This window comes from Nyctibius grandis, chromosome 8, assembly GCF_013368605.1.
Source record: "Nyctibius grandis isolate bNycGra1 chromosome 8, bNycGra1.pri, whole genome shotgun sequence".
Classification (NCBI taxonomy): Eukaryota; Metazoa; Chordata; class Aves; order Nyctibiiformes; family Nyctibiidae; genus Nyctibius; species Nyctibius grandis.
In genome coordinates, this window is record NC_090665.1 from 35,130,727 (window position 1) to 35,152,285 (window position 21,559).

A 21,559-nucleotide genomic window follows, 5' to 3' on the forward strand; every position below is an offset into this window, starting at 1 on the left:
TAATAGATATTATAACACTTATAATACCTTTGTATAGCACTCCAAGATAATTTTGTTGTGTGGACACATGTGGGCCAGTATTTGCAAGCTCATTTCTTTCTTTTATGCAGAAAGAAATTTGAATCAAAAATATCCAGAGAGATGACAGAACAGCAAACGGATCAAATAAGTACATAGACAATATTTAATCTCTTTTTTTAATTAGAAATTAAACTTCCATTATGAATTGCTTAAGCATGATTGTTTTAACATTATTTTTAAAGTCAAAACATTGCTTTAAAAATTACTATTATCGTATTCTCCTAACATCGCCTACATTCTTATTTGACTTGTTGTAAGAGAGATGAAGAAAATCAAAGCAATAAGATAATAGAAGATTCCAGCAATGCCAGTGCTTGACAACTAACACTCAGGACCTTTTGATGCTATCAGGCTTTAAAGTACCCAGAACTAGGGCTGAAGCCAGGCTTAGCTGAGAAAAAGCAGTCATTTAAGGACGGAAGGAAAAAGCTTAAAGCAAAAGGTAAATACATTTAGTATCTAGTTTTCCCTCAGACTGATAGTTTCTTTAGGCTGAAGTCTGCACCTGCAATTCCCATACATATTTCAAAGATCAGAATCAGTGTCGGGGGAGGAAGCACATGGGGATTAAGAACCCAAATGCCTCAGTGCCACAAACAGTCTTTCTTAAATACAGCTTGAATTTTAGATTACCATTTTAAAATAAAAATTTTTTAAGTTACTGCGTGCTTCCTGTAAAAACACAGCTTTATGTAAAAGTGAAAAACTCTTACTTTTTTCTTTTAGAATAGAAAAACATGGTATTGGCACACAACTTTGTTTTCAGGCTATTCCTCCACCCACACTCTAATTCTCACATCAGACTTATCTCCTGCCATGTGCTAACCTCACATGTTCTTGAAGATTTACTGCTGCTGTAGTAGTCTCATGGCTATTTCAAATCCAGGTCACAACTTTCCACAGTCACTCAGATTAACATTTGCAATTTAATCTATTTTAACACAAGAATCTAACAGCGCTGAGACAGAAACAAGGTGACTTTTTTGCTCAAAGATGACTGAATATTAAATATGAAATTTAACAGGTTTTAATCATAAGTTTGTAAACAGTGTAATATATATGTCTGCCCTAATTTACTAAGATGGAATTCTCACATAACACTCATCGAACTGAGCACAAAAAAATTGTTCTGGCATTTCACTAAATTAAAATCTTCAGTCCCCACAGCAAGAATGCACAAATTTAGATTTTATTAATACCTTAAATCAAACTCACTTTTATGAAAGGCAATTTACAAGTCATCTTCCCTCGTGACAGTGAAGAACAGAACGGGGTCTTAAGGATATTTTTACAGACACTTTGATGATATGTCTAACCTTTTGGTCTGATTGCTATTTTTAACAAAAATAGCATTTCCTTTGAAATCCAGCAAACTCTTTTCATTAATACAGTTTTAAGCCTTTAGTGACAGAATGGCTGACAGCTCAACAGACAGAAGGTAAATTTGAAAGAAGTTGTCCCTGTTTAGAAAATGCACGCCGTTTTACCAGCTTCTCATTCAGCAATCTGAAAAACCCCAAATTTAATCTAGATCGCCGTATTTCACGGCTTGCCCAAAGATGTCTTATTGCGCAAAACCTTCACACTCACAAAACCATGCAAGTTACATACATGCTCAATAAGCCACCTTGATTTAACTGGTGCTCTGTGTACTTTAATATTTTAAATTTCTAACACTAAATAACACTATCAAGCCTTCTGCACTGCAGGCACTTCTGCAACAGATTACAAATCAGATGCACAATGAAATCATCATCATCAGGTAGACTCCCCCGTACTGACAGTTACTCACCAGAAATCAGTGAGAGTCACACCATGGGGCCAGAAGAAAAAAAAAAAAAAAAAAAAAAAAGAGGAAAAAAAAAAAGAAGGGGTGGGGGGAGCAAAGGGAGCAGGCAGAGCTGGAAGATGGCATCCCCCCAGCCAGTTTCAAGTGCAGTGGGAGTGAGAAAGCCCTTGGGTAGGGCGCAGAAGGGAAGCAAGCAGATGGAGAAGGGAAGGCCTAAGGAAAGATGCAGCAGTGCAGGCAGGCACACCCTGCCATGCCATGGGCGGATGGGTCGGGGAGCCTGCGCAAAATAAAGAGGCAAGTGAAGGAGCAGAAGAAGGCTGACCATGAAGGAATGCAAGTCAACAGGGAACAGAAAACATGCAGCACAGTACAGAAAAGGGAAGGACTTGCTAGTATAAAGTGTATTTTGATTTCCTTCAAGCAAATTGCCAGCATTTAGGATCATTCGCCACACTTTCATAACCCAATGTACAAGACTTACTTTCTATTTGGAACACAAACGAAAGCTACACTGCAACTGTTCGCTTTTTCATCCATATGAAAAACCCAACAATCCACATCAGAAGCTGCGAATCTGTTCGAAGAATGAGTCAAAGCAGTAATAAATGTGGAGACAGAGAAAGATGATGTTGGCACTAAATGTTGTAAGAGGGGCCATCACATGCATGCAATGAGATGCATGTCTGCGTGTGTACCTGCATACAATTATTAATAAACACTTGCTGCTCTGCAAGTAATCATATTCTATAAATGTCAAATGATTTTACAGTGCCAGAATAACAATAATTAAAAAAGCTGACCACAATTTCCACATAACTCTTGCACATTCTGGACATTTTCTTTTGTTTAAAAATCAAGTCCAGAAGAGGCTGTGACAGTAATAAATGTAGTTTATTTAAGGGTCACTCTTGGGCTGAACTGAGATTTTACTTCTACAAGACGAGAAAAAGCAAGACGGGAGGATGAATAACACAGACAAAAATGGAAAGGGAAAAAAAAATAACCCAACCTAAAGGTCCATCTTCTCGGATACATAAGAAGTGACAGAGAAAGGCATGACAGAACACTTCACCTGACACTGCCTGGTTATCAACATACTCTCTAGAAGTTACTCAGTTTTATTTTAATATCTCTTCAGTCAAAAGGCTATTTGACGTTTCTGACCTAAAAAAAAGCAACTTTATAGGTCTTCTAAAAATAAAAATATCTAACCCAAGATTAATATCGTGTAGGATACAAGAAGACCTCGCAGCAAGCACAGCATAAGATTTCAAACAGCCAGACATTTCACCCCAATGATTTCTGGTCACCAAAATAAAACCCAAATTCACTGTTACAGTACTATTTTAGGAGAGTTAAGTAAATATCAATTTTTAGCTTTTCCTCAGTGTTGTTATTTACTAACTAGAACATGTACACATATAGTCCAGCTGGCTGAGAGCGGAACGAAGGAAACCAGGCTCTTCCTCGCTGGCAGCAACCTTCGTTCGTGACTCTGGACAAGCATCTCTTCTCCTGATATACCTCACAATTTTATCACATGATAAACAGGACACTTTGTGGTTTTGAATGAAAAAGTACCAGATTAATAAATACTCAAAACATACGTGCACTCAAGCATACACGTGTTCATGAGATGATCATTTACTACTGTTCAACTTATTATTTCATTCACTTTCAAAAATATTTATAAAAAACACAATCTCTAAGAATAGCTTAAGATAGGTAAGAATAAAACATACTCAGCTAAATACTTTCAAATATTTAAATGTACTACTAAATGTTGCATTCCTCTGTAGGAAGTTATTTATCTTGCAATGACCGCTAACAGCTCTAACTTACAAACAGCAGGTACCGATTGCCTCAACATTCGCAAAGCACCAATTTCTTAAAGCCTAGACTTACACAAAGTCCATTTCCCATTTTTCATTTTGAGCCCCATTCAATAAGCGGTAATTATGATTTTTTTCATGTTGTTGCTCTATTTCAGGTACTGGGATATAACTCATTAAACTGGGGTTGAACAGGCTGTGGTATAGGAGGAAAAGTACCACTGCCCTTCTAAGGACCAAGAATCATCAACAAAGCTTACAAATATGAAGCCTTTGAAAAATAAATCTACATCTCTCCTTGTGCCAGGTTAAAAGACCTGGACTCTAGGAGCCACAACTCTGGAATCCAACCAGCAAAGCTACGAGCATCACCAGTGACCCAGGCTGCTGCGCGGGGGTACTCTGCTGCTCCAAGCATGCACTAGAGTACTTTGTGCCATATAATGTGCTGCACTGCTTAATAAGGTTTCTCAACACAACTTTGAAGGTTTTTTGATCTCAAAGCTATTCTGTTGTAAGTTCCCCCTCCAGAAGAAAGCACTCAGTGAAAATGAATGTCAGTGAACACGCTGATTTAAAAACAAAACATCAACCTATGAAGCAAAAATTAAAAATGCAAAATACAGTTATCCTCTAAGATGGGTCTGCTCAGACTATAGACACGCCATTACCCAAGACGCTCCTGCAAGCTTCCCATGGTCCCCATGCCGTTCACCTGCAGCCCTGGACAGGTAGCATGGTCGAAGCCTCCCCCAGCCCTGGCGCACGTGTGTGCCCTTTCCAGGAAGGGAGATAAGCAAATTGGTGTTTCCCATGGAGCACAGGATGAATCTTTCTGCTCATAAGTGCTCTTATGGTTTCCATAGTGAATGTCATTTACATGAAGGTATTATAAAGGTTCCCACATGAAAATGCATCTCTGGCATAATTACATTCTTTCAAGTTACTTTTCCTCCCACTTGTTACAGTTCTCAGGTGAAAGGAAAATATTGACAAAAACAGGACATGAGGGGGACATAAGATAACCACAGACTGAAAAACATGAAATCACCAAGCCATTTACAACTCCTTTTTTTTTTTTTTTAAAGTTTAACTCTTCATTGCTACTGGGCAGCCCAAGATCAACTACACAGGGTAAACTACTCTTTAATTTATAGCCTAAGGGTTCTTCCATGTTTAAAAGGAAGGAGCATGTAAAGAAATACAGTATCTTTTTCAACTCGTCTGTTCCTTGCAATGTCTTCATTAAAATGGTAATTTTGACTTTTTGACTGTAACAGAAAAAGGACAAACCTGGTTTCCGAGGATCTTCATCTGCAGACAGCACACACAACTCTCCCCTCTCATCCCACAACAATTGCATTTTTATATCACAAGCAATTTTTGAGGGGAATGGGCAGATGGGACTACCTCCAGTTCATGATGATTAGCTAGATTAGTCCTAATTACATCTTTGTTTTATTATGAAGCAACTGAAAAAATCTAGCCATGAATTTGGATTTGCAGCACAGGAGGACTCTGGCTTTCCCAGACCTGAGTGGGAGCCATGACTTGAGACCACCACGGCATGCAGGATGACAACAGTTACCTATCAGGCAGTGTCACCAGAAAGCTCCAAATCACAAGCCTACAGTAAAAAAGGTGCCCACAATGGGTTTTTTTTTTTGGATGGAAACATCTTTTACACATTGGCATTCACAGTTTTTCACTAACACTGCAGTAAAACCACAACTTGTTCAATGGTCAGATGGACTTGAGGGAATTTTAGAGCACAATACCAAGAGCTACCTCTTTATATCATTTGTGAGCCATGATAAAATTCCACTGAGCGTATTTTCTCAGTTGGTTTAGCAGCAGCTAATATTTCCTATATGTACAAGACCTGAACAGTTACTCTTTTAGGTAACTTAAATAATGGCTGCAATTAAGTGATTGAGGAGATATTAATTGTATCTCTCAACTGTGCCGGTCGAGAACACAGCTGTGCAAACTGCTTCATCATAGCACTGAAACAGCAACAAATTTTTCCACTGCCCCACGTATTTTTTTCATAAATCCTTACCAATTCATTTTAATAATCTGTTAATGCTGCAGCTTTATTTGGTGTATGGGTTATTATGTATCTATTTCGAGTATAAACAGAAATAATTTACTGGGTACCTTCCAGCAGACCTATTACAAAGTTTTCACTTATTTGACTTTCCTTCAATTAACATATAGGACTTCAGTAACTTTTTTTTTAAATATAAAGCTGTATTGAACAAAAATAATTGTTTTAAATAACTGTATCATATATCAAGTGATTTTCTGTGAAAAATGTACAAGAACTAAGAAATGTATTGTTTACAGAATCTTGGCAATCTATCACATGCAAAGATCAGTCAAAGTTGGACAAAAAATTAAGCTAAATATAACTAAAATAAACCAACTCTTAAATTGGCCATTAATTAGACAGGTAATAGAAAGATGCTGATTTCACTGCAAGTCATTATATTATCTCTCAAAAAAAAAAACAAAACTCAAAGGGACTATATATTCAGAAGCAGGCTGAAAACAGTACTTTCTAATCACGCCACTCTCCAAACGCTGCTGTAGGTATCACTATATAATCAGAAACAATATCATTAGAAGTGAAGATGTAGTAAAGATATATGAATTCTGTACAGAAGTATAAGGAAGAACTTCATTCACAGGTATGCTTCAAAGGTTATACTGTTTTCATGTGCTGTTCGGCAGATTTTTCAGTTGTGAGCCAAGAACTGCTGATTACTTGCATCCCATTTGCCAAATACAATAGCTTTATTAGTCATAACAACACTGCTGTTCCAAACAAAGAGATATAAATAATAATAAAAAAGACAGGAGGAAAAAAACCCCAACAACAGACATCCTTTTGTCAGGGTTAGTTGTCCGTGGGCAGGTAAGTACGACTTAGTGTAGCTTCATTTTTAATGCACACTAAGTAAAATGACTATAGTGTGGATTTGTGCTTTGATTTATTGTCTTGCAAACAGAAGAATACTAATTTTAAGAAGCCACTCATTACGGGATTTCTACAAAAAGAAAAATGGTTAATCTTTATCTTACAGTTTTGCACACATATTCCAAAAATGCTTCAGGAGAGCACATAACAACAATTTGGTAAGAATATTTCTGCATATATTTTCCTCTTTCAAACATAGAAATTGTCTTCTAAAACATTAGAATTTTTTTAAATTGTAAATATGTACAAAACAAACCCACTGTAACCTATTTTTAATACTTTTAAAATAAATTATAAATAATTATAATGTAAAGCATTTTTATGAATGCTTTCAATCTCTTTATTAAATTTTTATGCATTATTCGCCCTTTTATTCTAAGCACTGGCGTCTTCTTAGGCTATACAAGCCAGGCACTGCCCTCAACAATGCAGTCACAGTTCACGCTCTTAAATCCGTCGGAGCTCCACATTCATCAGGGGGTAACATTCGTCCTTTTGTGCTTTCTTTTTACTTTCAGACAAAAGATACAATCGTTTTCCACAGTTCAAAATGAATGAAATGCGAAGCCAATCTAAGAACCTACGGGAGTTTTTCTAAAATAGAAAATGTTATTCTTCAGGTCATAATTCTTGTTCGGAACACAAGACTAAAGACAAAGCTCCAGAATTTTGCTCTAGTTGTATAAATACAAGATGTATGAGTTACTGATGACAGATGAAGTCATACATTGCTGCTATGATTACAAAAATAATGAAGTTTTGAATATTCATTGTTTAATGCAATTTTGAGGCCCCAATTCTTTTCCAGTAATCCACTAGAAAAGATTTAAACCTGTGTGCAATGTTACCTTCTATCAGCACATTTTCAGAAGTGGGATATTTCATGTCAAAAGAAACAGGTGCATCTTTCCTCTGGCTTCTGGTAATCAATAACAATTTACAACAGATGGGTACAGGATCTTTCTACATAAAGTCTTATACATAGAATTAATTCAAAACATCCAGGAAATGCTGTGCCTTACAAATTTAACTAATACTGTCCATGCATGTGTACAATATATATTGGAAAGGTCTTCTACAGTAAGAATTGTCATCTATAAATTTTCTTAATTTGGAATGACCTAATTATCATTTTGTTACAGTAAATCAGGGAAAGAAAGGTATTTTGTTTGTTTAAACACTCATTATTGCAGTATTTATTGAATTATACCTCAAGGTATCATCTTAAAATGTGTGGCTATTTTGTCACACTTTGCCACTCAAACAGCTGTTCTACTCAATGCAGTTATTCAAAAATTACTATATAACCTAATGTATTTTGTTCAATCAGTCCTCATAGGTGGTTTTTATTGATAAAACATAATTAGTTTTATTAAATGTGACTGGTACATTGCTTCTGCCAAGTGAGTGAGTATTAATGTCTCTTTTTGTTTTTTAAAAAACAGATGGAAAATTTTAAAAATTAAGAAACAGCTTGAACATCACTTTCATGAAAACTGTAGAAGTATGACATTATTGTAACTTTTGTTGCTTGTAGTAATTTAAAAAAGTATCTGAGTTATCACCATAAAAACCTGGTGCTAATGAAACAGAAAACGTATTACACTACGGCTAAAACAAAGTAACATGATTTTATTCAAGTAGGCTCTTCCAAGGTAGCAAGTAAATTACCATTGTTCTACCTTCAAAATACAAGGGTCTCAAAAAAAAAATATATATCTTAATCCCAGAAGTTTTATGCTCACAACAGCATTAGTTACACGTACGTCTTGATTTTCACATTGTACAGCAATCTCCACTGAATGGAATTTCTGAAACATCCTTACCTCACTGGGAAAGAAAGACACACTGTGTAAAGAAAGATTATGTCCACTGCCTCTCCATAATTCCTCAACAAGATTAAATTAAGAAATCTCTCTTTCTTCATCATGACTAACACATTAGTATTTTCCCATGCAAAAAGGATGATGCAACTTTTCAACTCCCAGGACCTATCAAAATCTCCACGAAAGAGATAATTTACATATTTTTCTGTAAATCTTACCATTATAATCCTATTGGAGTGTAATTGCTGTGGTTAATATTCTTACCCTGGTATGAAAATGCTCAACATAGATGTGGCACTGAGTTGTTAAGATAATACATGACCATGCTGTGAGAGGGTAATACCTATACAATAGCCCTTGCCAATACCATAAATCTCTTTATTAGACAACAACCTATTACAGGAGATCTACTTAACTGTTTCTCTACTTAGAGGGCCATTTGGTGTTACAATAACAAGCTGACTTTTCATTTTAGCAAGGATTAGCCAGTATAAATAATAAATCGACACCCAGTTGATGCTATTTAGATACGGTAAATCTTTGCTGGTGTTTAAAAAGAGAATCCAAACTAAAACCGTAAGACCACGTTAGGCTGAACATATGTTAAGTTTAAAGTTCTGATAGTTTAAATAACAAAAAAAAAACCACTCTCAAACCAATTTATGTGGCAGATTTATTACAGGAGAGCATGTTACAGAGAGCTGTTTCTGTTTTATGGAATGTGCATGCACACCGCTTTATTTCCTAACAGCATCATAGCAAATCATCTTTTAAGTTTACTGAAATTTTTTGAAGTAAAATTATTGCCACCATTTTTCCAGAGATAAATAGTGCAGAATTCATCTAAGTGCCATCTATTATGCTTCTTGCTGAGCAAGCAAAACTGTATTATAATAAATGAGTTATTTTATTCTCCAAAGTCTTAACTTTTTGAAGGATCATACACTTTCACCATCCAGACAACTATAATTATAAAACCTGCAATACACCAGATCATTTCTTCCATTGTGCTAGATTAAGGAAAATCACTATTTTAAATAAGTATTTCTGATTCTTCAAGAAATATTAGTTTTTGTTACCATTTACAAATAAACTTAGGTTATTATATTCCTTGCTCTTTGTTGTCAGTATTTTTCTAAAGCTTAAGACAGCAATCTTTACCACTGTTTGCCTGCTTTAGCCCAACTATGAATTCATCAATTATATTTGGATGAAACTCATTCACCTTTTTATACTTTATAATAGAGAAAAAGCAAAATTAAGAGTTAACCTTGCATCTGCAATCATGTTGATTATGATTCATAACACTGCTTGCATAAATAGAAAAGACTTACCTATTGCTTTTTGGCTAGCACACTACACTGCACGAGATGTACCCAAGACCTGAAAGTACTGTGGTGTCTCTCTCATGCTGACATGACATTTTTAGAATCAGGGAAGGCAGTTCATACAACAAAAATCTGTTTCCCATCACACAGAGTACCAAGACTCTCCTCTTAGACCTCGACATGCAAGAATTGTTTTCCTCGGTTCCTTTTTAAACTTTCAATATAAAGGCACTTTGAAATATGAAGTATTTCTGAAGTCAGCTTTTGCTTACTGACATTTTAAATTTTTTGCCCTTTGTTATTTACAGTTACTGATGGACAGCCTTTTTAAAAGCTATCTTACACAGCCTTTCTGCTCCGCGTAACATAGAAGGCACTGTAAAATTAAATTGTACTTACTGGAAACAATTCAGCCCTGAATGCCTTGATTATTCTGATTATCTCATATACAAGCTCCCTCTGCAGGTAATAAGAAGAATGAGCAAAAATATGGAAAAAATGTGGGTAACAGCCAGCATAGGAACCCAAATAATCAGTCATCATTTTAAAGAAACTCCCCCAGAAATTCTTCTCCAATGTTATCTGACATAAGGAATTAACACAGAAAATATTCTTTTTTTTCTTCCAGCTTTGTGTCTCTTCTCATTCCCTCAGAAAAGTTAAACATTCAGCTTCAGTCTTTCCTATATCAAAATACACAGATTTCTTTTTCAAAGTCACCTAAATGCTTTCAGGGCAGGGGGGGGAAAAAAAAAAAAAAAAAAAAAATATTGCTCTGCTTACCTAGAACCAAACAGAAATTAAAGACCGCCCCAAACAAGAAAACAAATTCATCCTATCTGATGCATCTCCCTAACCCAAAACCAACCAAACAGCAGCATCCCTCATTCTATTTACTGCCAGGAGATAAAACCCAATGCCACTTTCAGATACAGTTACACATGCACTCCACCGAAGTTTAAAAAGTAATTGAACTGAGCAGTAAATTATCTTGAAAATTAAAAAAGTCTCTATCAATTTATATCAAATTATGAAGTAACAACGTAGTTTTTCATCCAATTGGAGGTAAACTACTTTTCTTCCGAAAGACATTACTCTTACCTTAAAATGTCTTAAGTTTGTTCGCCGTAATAGCATGAGCTTTCTGGATAAAAATCCCTTCAACACAAATGAGAAAAAGCTTCAATGAATGAAGCTATAAATATTAAGCAGATCAAAATTAAGCCTTAGTCCTATCTAGCCTTTAGCACACTCTCAAAAAACTGGGAAGCTATCAGGCAACATTAATTTATCTTCTAACATGGAAAGAATGAAAGTATGCTTGTGGTTTTGTTTCCCTTACAGAGCCAAATCCCACTTTCTTTACTTCTGCAAGTAGCGCCATTAGACTCATGAAGAACACTCATAAAATAAATGCATATGCATAGGGCATAAAGTCACATATGCCCTGTGTGACTTTAATTTTCACTGGAAAAATAAACCCCAAAATACAACCTTCCAAGATTTCAATGTCAGCTTTAAAAAGAAAAAATAGTGGAAACAGACTCACGATACTGTAGTAAAGGTACAATCATTACATGGAACAAATGTAGGACAAATTTGGGGTGTTCACTTCAAGATTATGAGACTGCTGCATAAAGAGCTCTTCTCTGCTGCTAGAATATTTTTAACAGTTGGATCCACAACCAGTTATTATCAGATACTATTATACACCTCCTCAAATGAGGGAAAAAACGAGGAAGTAAAGAAAGCAAGGAAGAAAAAAAAAATTACCATTTTCGAGAGATGATGCTCTATTCAAGCACCAGGTCAGATTATTGCCTGAAGGGCAAAAGGATTTCTTCTCACTTTCAAATTATGTCAGCCTGCAACTCCCCTCCCTCTCTAAGACAACTCCCAGCCTCGGCCCGTTTTCCTGGCACAGCAGCTCAGCCAGGAACACACCTCAGCTGCGGAGGCACCTTCTCGCCTTTAAGCACTTTATACTGATTTACACAAGAATCAGTCTCACCTATCGACAGTCTGCGTTTAAGAAATACCTATTAGACTGAAGTACATCGAAGCTGTAGGAGACACTGCCCTCAATATTTAAATGACAAATTTACCAACGGAACAGCTACGAACTGGTCTTCTGGAGAACACTCACTTTGTTCAAACCGAAGATGCAATCATTATTCATTCTGAGAAAGCAATTCCAAATCGGTCACTTGGCATAGAAAAAGCCTAAATTAAGCTTAGAAGAATGAATGAAAGGATGCCTGGATCAGATGAAAAGAATTGTGCCTACCATCCACACAGGCATCAGGAATTTGCCAGAGAAATGCAGAGTCAACAGCAGAACTTGTTCTCAGGAATCTTTTCTTAAAATGTCACTTTAAGAAGCGACGCAGCCTATTGCGAGGGAATTGTTTCTGAGCGCTCTTCACCCCGGTGTAGACGGCTATGCCGTAAAAATGACAAATATGATACTGAAAGAGAAGCTATCGAAAGGTGAACTGAAGTCTCCTTCTGGCAGGTGATCTCTCTCCACCACTGCAGCACTAATTTCAGAGTAAGGCTCGCTCTCTATTTACACCAGATCCCATCAACAGCAAAGCAAGTACGATAGTCAGAAACAAGGTCGGTCATCCCCTCCCCAGCTGCCAGAAACCATTTTTAACAGTAATCAGTGTTAGATTATTCTGTCATCTAGATTCAGAGCAATAATCGGTTTGAGGTGTCGACTGATAGGAAAAAAACAACAGAGGGCACAAAGGAAAGCAGCAGCCGACCCTAAATGAGAGATTTGGGATTTTAGCATGTCCAGAGGCAACTAAATAAACAGAAGCAGCCTAATTTTTAAAGCAATATTCTCCAGTGATAAATTGTTTTGCTGCTACTTTGCTGATATTATCTATTTTTTCAACAGTTGCAGATACAAATCTAACTGCATATTCAGGAGATACATCTCTCTAGCAGAGGCGCACATGGAGTGCTCAGCTGCTCCCTACACTGTCCCCACCACAGAAAGCAGCAAAGCAGCCCAAGAAATATGAAAATCCCCTCTTTACCATAAAAGGTATGAACACTCCCAACACCTAATCTATGCATCAAAGCATCCCTAATTTAAGAATTAACATACTAAACACTTTTATTTGTACAGTATCAGAATTCAGGATCTTAAGTAACAGTCTTAATTCCTATTATTTCATTCCAACTTTTGTAGCTCATTGTGGCCAAGTAACACACCATTAAAATATAAACATAGTATAAAAAAACCTCATATACATTGATCAGTGTCAAGTCAATCTGTGTTATGTTTTAAAAACTGTTCCACTTCTTCCCTATATTGCTGCTTGGACAAAAGGAAGTATCCTTCTTGGGTGGTAAACACGTCATAAAACGCTGTTAAAGCGAAAAGACGGTCATTTCAGAGTTATTGAGTACACCAAGGAACAAAACAGGCAGACCTAGACTCTACCATATTTGTATGAGGGAATGGCATGAGATAAATCTCCTATGACAAAAAACTGCATTACATTAAAAGGAAAATATTCTTAATATTGCATCAATGTAAGAAACCTAAGTAGCCTCTTATTAGCTCTAACTAGATTGTCTCTGAAGCTAGCTACTTTCACTACTGAAATACAGACATTGATACTTAAATCTTTTTGTGTAAATGTTAGTGTTTATAATGTGCTCCTGAGAGATTAAGATTAGAAAAAAAAATAACCACACAACCAAGACAGGCCCTATTTTTCTTAGCCCATGATCACTTGTCAAGCCATGATTAATGCTGTGCTCTGTAGAGGGAGACATTACATCTAGGCTACAACAGACCTAAATTTTACCCTAAGGCAGAAGTCTGATTTAAACATCTCTATTCAAAGTGACATTTGTCCTCTCTTTTCAACCAGTTTCCTCTGAAATTCCAGTAAACTGACTTTGTGACCTACAAATGGTCCATTGATTCTAACTTGTCCTGTTGCCTGTCCTTGTAGCAAAGTTAGTTTTGGTGACTGAATGAAGCAAGATGTTATGCATTCAAGAAAAATACAGAAGCAGAGTCCATTAGGTGCTCTATTAAATGCTCCGTTGGATAACAGTGACTAGAATTTACGGCTATAAGGATTCCATCTTACACAGAAGAGCTAAAGATAAATACATAGGTCAACATTAAAAATCAGAAAATATTTTTATATTCAGAAGTAACAATGGCCTTCATATTCTGAGGTTATGAGCAAAGATTTTTTTTTTTGTATTGCAGACAAGAGCATGGGCATCGTCAGGGCCACCCTGAAAAGTAATTACATTTTATCTCTTGCCTTTCACTCTGAAATATCTGCTAAGGTATTTACATTTGTCTGTTACAAGAACAACACGCTAGACAGGAGAAAAAACTAGTTGTGATCACTTATCTCAAGTAAATACTATTTCTCCAGTGAATGGTATTATTCCATCTATTCTGTAAAGTTAATGTTAGATCCTCTGATTTATCTGTAACTGCTATTGTAAGAATAAAAATAAGACATGCTTATACCTTATAAAGAAATAACAGACCTGAACATGTAGAATAGTCAATATCCTTCTTACTGAACATGAAAAGTGGCAATGTTTTTGCCAGCACTAAACAGTGCTGGCAAGTTCCTACTAGCCAAGGTAATCTTATTTCTGGTGCTTTTCAGGGTAAATTGACTTTTTTTTCCTCCTGTTAGCTGCTCTGATAATTGAACAAATTTATACAAGTGTGATGGGATTTTACTTAGCAGACAACATACAAAACATTCCCTCAACATGAAGTACCTTACTCAAAAAAACGAATTTTTGTTGTAATTAAGCAAACTATATTTAAGCTTGCTTTGTGCCAGGTTAACAATCAATAGCATTTTGCTGGAGACTGCACTCTACCTGCAGGTGTTAAGGACTGTGCTTGCTTCAGTCAGGCTGCGATGTTTTTGATTATTATGCCTTTCTAAATAATTTGGCCAAATAGCAGGCTAGAGTAAGTTAAATCATTACAGTACCTTATGAAAATTAAAAAGACAGAAATCATGACACATGCAGACTACATACTCTTCTAAACCGCATTAAATACTCCATTTAATGTAACAACCCATAACCCGCAGATGCTGCCATTCCGAATTTGAAGGCACCTTCTTTTTTTTCCCCTAAGGAATCAACTTCTGGTTAAATATCAGTTTGCATCTAGAGGATGCTGTAAAACCTTACCAGTCATTAAGCCAGTGTATTTCTATAACTAAATCGCTTATAGTAAGCAACACAATCTTCACAGCCTATGCTGCAGAAACACATCTCCTACATTACAGGTTGAAAAAAGCATGAACTCCAAGAAAATTTTCTGTTGAAAAGGGCTTTAAGACTGTCATCTTTCACCTTTTATATGAAGAATGTTTAAAAGAATTGTATTTGTTAAATAAAGATTGGAATTATTTTCTAAACCAGGTATACATTCACGTGAAATCGCAAGTTACCAATATTCCAACAGAACCACCTACTACTTTTATTTTAAGAACTGTTGGAAACAAAATGCAGCTACCTTTGAAAACTATTTAAATATTAAACACAATTGTTAAAGAGTATTGAGAATGGCCTTAAAATAGCTTTTTGTTTTTCCAGTTTTCTTGACATCCAATTACAACCATGATGGTTTAAATCTTTTACTTGTTTCAAACTGAGGGTTTTAAAAAATAACAGACAGCTTTAAAGTTTAAAAGCTGCACATAAATGCTTAAAAAGGTGAATTTCTTGCAATTTCAAATTGCTTTTGTACATCACAAACATCAATCCTAAAAAATGCTTGGAAAGAGTCTAACATGACATCTCCAAGTAATACGTCTGACTATAAATTTCTGTAGCCTGTGCTCTGAAGTATATTGCTTTACAACTGACTGCTTGTCTACTTATGCAGGAATATGATTTCAATTATACACCAGACATAGTTTAACTTCTTCTCTTGCACTTCACCAGGTAAAATCATTAATCGTTACTTCCAGTTCTTGTATTATCAATCATCCACGGATATTCCTCAGTGGAAATGCAGAGAAGACATAGAGCATTTTTTGATATAAAATATCTCCAAGTGGTTACTGGTAGGTTTTTCTTCATTATTATTATTAGGCATGGTGCTATTCTCAGTAAGAGCTGTACTAGAAGTTAATAGTATCTTCTTATGTGTATGTTAACATCTTAGGTGGACACCGGATGAGCAAGGGCTTGGAAATACATAAACTTTTTAGACCCAATTCCGGTAAAAACTTATGATCAAGTTTCTACCATCCCTAAACATTAAACAATTATTTATAGTGGATGGATATTATTATTTGTGTGAATTTATGACACACTATATAGAAATGTATTGCAAATATAACTTTGATAAATATTTTGCCTAACTAGAGACTTCTCTTTTCAACATCCTTCAGTGAAAATTATGGACCTTTCTAAAGAGCTGTCACTCAAGACTGTTGCATTTTTTCTTCATCATAACTATTTCTATTTTAAACATATATATTAATCAAAATGGCATGTCTACATATTGCATTTTCAGAAACAAAAATAATCATATTATTAACCATAAAGACTGCAAACTCCTAGGACTATACTACCTTGCTTATTTAAATTTTAATAAGGTGCTTCCTTACTAGAGACTAGAATTCCTGAGTAACCCCCTTTCCTGACTTTACGCATTAAAAGCTATAAGAGATAAATAAAACATTGAGAAAGCTTCTGAAGTGATCAAATAAGAACTAACTAAGCAAACTTTGGGTTTTTTTTAAAGCTCCCCTCTTGCTCATTTCAAGGGAAACACCCAGAAGCCTGGTGTTAATGTCTCTGCTGATTGTGAAAATTGCAGCAATAAAAACTCCAACTGCTTGTCTTAAATTAAGACTTGCAAGACTACATGTGAGATCTGTATCTTTACATTAGTTTTTATAACATTTGGAAGTTTGGCTGCCTGCTTTGATGTCGGTCTATTAATGAGCAGGGGAGCCAAAAGCCAGGAAAAAAAAAAAAATTTTTACTGCAAATTCTCAAGTCAAAACCTGAAGTAATTGGTTTGTTTTACCCCACATGATCCAATATCCTGATTCCCCCAACTACGAGCTCCCTGAGCTGTCTGAACGTCTATGCTTTTTTGCTGTTGCCAACACATAGTAACCCACAGTGATTGAAAATGGCAGCTGAAGTGCTGCTGCAGCACATTAATTTTACTCTAAGTGGTCCAATTTTGTCATCTGAATGTTGAAAATCTTCTCTTCACTACTTTTTTTTTTTTTTTTTACCTTTAGAGATTTGTCGAATTTGGGGTTGCCATCAGATAAACCGAAGTACAACATTTTCAAGACAATTTTTAGATTATCCCTAATAGCTGAAAGGATAATGCACTTTCTTTATAGCACTCTGCATTCAAAGCAGACTAGTTAACAGCAACTTAAGTGTGATAATGGCAATTACATCAATATGTTCCTTTTACACCACCAAAAGGTACTACTTCAGACAGCTGCAGACATTAGGTAAATAAACTGCTGAAAATTACCTGAAAGTAACGACACGCAATTTTAGGATCACTAAACACATCTATATACAAAATGCCCAAATGGTCATGTCCATTTAAGAATAAGAGAAAACTATACAAATTATTTAATTAACTGCAGGGTTTTTCACCAAGACATAGCATATATATTCAGTTCCTTCATTAAATGAAAGAAAATTGAAGCATGAGTGAAGACATCCTACTCCAAACGCACATCACTTCCAGGGCTTAAAAAGAGACACCCCACCCCCGCACCCACCTCCCACCGCCAAGCCATCAAACGGAGAATGGGAAAAACAAACAGACCAAATGCTACATACCAAGCACTTAAACCAACTTTTTATAAACATAAAATGCATGTTTCAATGTCTACATCATTCAAGTAAAAGGTTTGGAAGGAAGGAACAGGCAAGGAAAGCATAAGAAGTTCTTTTTTGCCAGAGTTACAAACCAGAATACAGCTCCCAATAAACAGCTGGTCCCTGGAAAAGGTCCCAACTTATTGACAGATAACAGGATTTCGCTTGGGTTTGGATTGCTAGATTATGAATATTGATTTGCAAAGGTAATAAAAGGGTAGGCTAGGCCACATTCCCTTTCAGACTCAAGGACATAGCAACAAAATAATAAAAAACTGCAAATATGTAGTCGTAAAACAACTTCCAATGCGATAAATGTTCTACACTGCCACCAAAACAGTACTCCCGCCATACTTGGTTTCTAATTATTTATTATAGGGGAATACTAACCACAAATTAAGTTATCTTAGTAAACACGGTATCACTGATTAAATGAGATTACATGAACTACTCATTTTCACTTTCTCTAGAATAAAAGGAAAATGGAACCATGTGGCTGGTGGTGATCAAAAGTTCTTTTAGAACTCTCCATAAAAATATCTATTATTTCAGCCTACCCACCCATTAAGGAGGGAAGCATATTTGTTTCAAAGGTCCGGAATCGAGAGGTCTTTTATTACAAGATTTCATTTGTTTTCTGAAGTAATTAGGAGGTCTTCCCCATTCAGTCCCCGCACGCTGTAACGTGTAGGCCATACCCTGAGCATGAGTGCGGTAGAAAGGGCTTTCTAAATCCCCCTAACAGAGAGGAGACATCAGAAACCACGCAACAGTGCTTGTCATAAAAGGTCACTTTTTTCCCCTCGGAACAAACCATTAATCAATAGAGTGTAATTGTCCGAGCGCTCGCAAGGGCTCTGCAGCGAAGGGACCTTGTTTTTCACTCGCGTAATTGAGAAACGGCAAAAGTTCAGAAACACAACCCAAACCCACCTCCCCATTTTACCCCTTTACAATTCCCACTGCCCTTTGGGCCTCTGCTTGGAAGCAAATGGAAGACAAGCTGAAGTTTTCTCAATTGAGCCGGAGCTAAGAAACCTTTGATATGCTAATGCCCTCCTTCAAACGGTAAGAATTCACACTTGCATTAATTCAAACAATTTGTGCAGAATGATGCGAAATGGCACCTCTTTTCGGGGCAAGCAACAAAAGGAAAGAGCCGGGGCGGCTAAGGAAACCAAACAGCAGAACATTTGTTCTGCAGGACTCCTTCCGTCGCGCACAGGGGCATTTCTATGCAAAGAAAAACACACCTGAGCACCAGCAGCTCGCTCTGTTTTCTGACACACAACGTCCAAACCCCAGCAGGGCTAGCGCAGACTAACAACAAGATGTTATTTTTAGAGCCAGACACAGCTACGGTGCCTCATGACACACTCTGTTTTCTGTCTCCAGATGGCCCCAGCTTTCTACATGTGAAAATAAATAGAAAATTAAAAAAAAAAAAAGTTGCTCTCACTCCACAGCCAACAAAGGGTAATTTATTCCTCTTCCCAAAGCCACCCCCCCGCCCCGCACGCAGGGCTGGTGGACGGACGCTCGGTTGAGTTACAAAAATAAACCCGCAACAGGTAATTATTTACCGAACGGATGCAACTTTCCCCGCTGCGCGGTGCGCACCGAGCCGCGGCGGGGCCTGCTCCGCGGGCGGGCCCCCGGCCCCGCAGCGGGGCGGCCACCCGGCGGCGGGCGGGGGCTGCGGGGACCTGCCGCGGCTGCCGCAAGCCCCTCCGCAGGGCTGGAAGCGGGGGGAAGGGGGCGGCCTGCGGGGGGAGGGCGGCCCGGCCCGGCTCGGCGCCGGCGGAGAGCGGCCGTGCGGGTCGGCGGCGCCGCCGCCGCGCTGCTCGCGCCCAGCGGCCGCGGCCTCACTGAGGGGCACGTTCCTCCTCCGGCGGCGGCGGGGCCGGCAGGCGGGTGGCGGCCCCCGCGGGAGTGCGGGGGAAGCAGCGGCCTCGGGCACCGGCAGGCGAGGCAGACCCCGAGGTGTGTGTTTCCCCGCCGGCGGCTCGGTGGGGACCGCCAGAAGCGGGGAGCAGGCGCCGGGAGAAACGAGCGGCGAGGCTACAGCGCGGCGCTGCGCTTACCTCTGTCTGGGAGCCGAAGACGGGCCGGGATCTCTCGGCCCGGCGGGACCCGCGAGCCGGGTCCCCGCCGAGCACAGGGCGGCGGGAGAGCGCGGCAGAGTTAGTCCCGGGGCGGCGGAGAGGGGAGCGGGCGGGCGAGCGCCGGGCTCGGGCGGGGAGCGGGAGGCAGCTGGCTCTGCGGCTCGGCGGGCTGGGGCAGCGCAGAGCAGGCGGCTTCTCCTCCAAGCAGCCAGCCGGGAGGCTCTTCTGGGGCTAAGTCAACATTTTCCTGCAGTTTCCGACACTCCGCTCCGCACGAAACGTATGATACAGCCAGGCTCCCGCACGCACGCACAAAAAATTATCTTTTTTTTTCAAAAAACGAAATGGAGGGGACGACGGGCGCAGTGTGTGCGCCCAGCCTCTGGAGTCCTTTCTGTGCAACGATCAGGAGACGGGAAGCCAAGGCGATGCCGGCGGCAGGAGTAGCGGGGAACAACTCGAAAATGTTACAATGGACCCCCCCCCTCCTCTGCGTCTCTGTCGCTCGCACCGACCGGATTTACATCTCCCGGGATGACATTTTGGCCTCCGGCGGGGTGCGGGTCCGGCCCCTCCTCGGATTTTCTCCTCTTCCTCCCGGTGCTGCTGCCCCGCCAGCGACTAGAGACCGGGCGTCGGGCGCTGAGCTAGTAACGCGCACAGCAATGGGAAAAACGCAATACATACACACCAGAAAAAAAAAAAAAAAATCCCAATGAATTGTATCGCAGCCTCCTTTTTGCTCATGCACCTCTCCGTATGTGACGGGGGATTGCGAAGTCCTGACACAGACTCTCCGCGGGCTCTGAACTGGAGTCACCTCCAGCCTCCTCCCCTTCCAATCTCCTCCCCTCTCCCTCCACTCCCCACCCCCGGGCTCAGCTAATCATATAAACATATTATCACGTAGAGCAGCGCCGGCGAAGGACAAAAATTTCTCCCTTCCTGCCTTTTTGTTCCTCCCCCCGCCCTTCTTCCAGCTGAGGAGGGTGAAGGCTAATAACGAACGCCCGGCCGCTCGGCACCAAGGGCCGAGCAGATAGGCTGCGCGCCTGCGCTGCCCCCTCCCCACCCCATCGCCGCGGCTGCCGAGGGGCGCGCACGGCCGCGGAGCCGCCCCTCCGCCGCCGCGGAGCCGCTGGGCGCCCCTGACCGGCGCCTCGGGCCCCGTCGCTCTGCGGGCGTGGGGCCTTGGGCCTGCCGCCGCCCGCTCTCCCTCCTTTCGCCGTCGGCCGCGGCGGCTGCTGGGGCGCTGCAGGCCGGCAGGCGTCTCCGCGGCACTTTCTCCTTGGACGTATCCTCCAGCGCGGCCGCGCACCGCCACCGCGCACCCCAACTTGTGCGGCGGGCCCTGCTCAGGTGCTGCGCGGGCTGGGCCAACTCACTGCACCGCTGTGTGTGTCGTCGTCGTCCCCCGCCCCCGTCTGCACCCGAAAATAATTCACCAGGCTGGGTGACTAGCGAGGGAGAGCAGGCGAGGGGCGGCAGGAAGGGGGACCTCCGCTCCCCGGTGCTTTCAGGGCTCTCTTCGCCCCTTGCCTTATTTCCTCGCACTGAAAGTGCCCGGCTCCTGCCCGCCGAGCGCGGCTCCTTCCGCCCCTCTGCCCGCACCAGCCGGCACGGACGGCGCTGCGCAGCACAGCGATACGTTAGGGAAAACATGTCAGGACAGGGTAAACAGCACTTGGAAACGATTTAAAGGATGCTAAGTTGACTCATTCC

General features: G+C 39.7%; 1 protein-coding gene across 6 annotated transcripts in view; it reads right to left on the bottom strand.

Annotated features, from left to right (window-relative positions):
* The window catches only part of ADGRL2 (adhesion G protein-coupled receptor L2), a 159,977-nt gene extending 139,347 nt beyond the window's left edge, over positions 1-20,630 (bottom strand). For all 6 annotated transcript variants that reach the window (XM_068405708.1, XM_068405707.1, XM_068405706.1 and 3 more), the window contains exon 1: positions 19,817-20,630. The gene's annotated coding sequence lies outside the window, so the exon portion shown is untranslated. The remainder of the gene's footprint in view (positions 1-19,816) is intronic.
* Between the last annotated feature and the right edge of the window lie 929 nt (positions 20,631-21,559).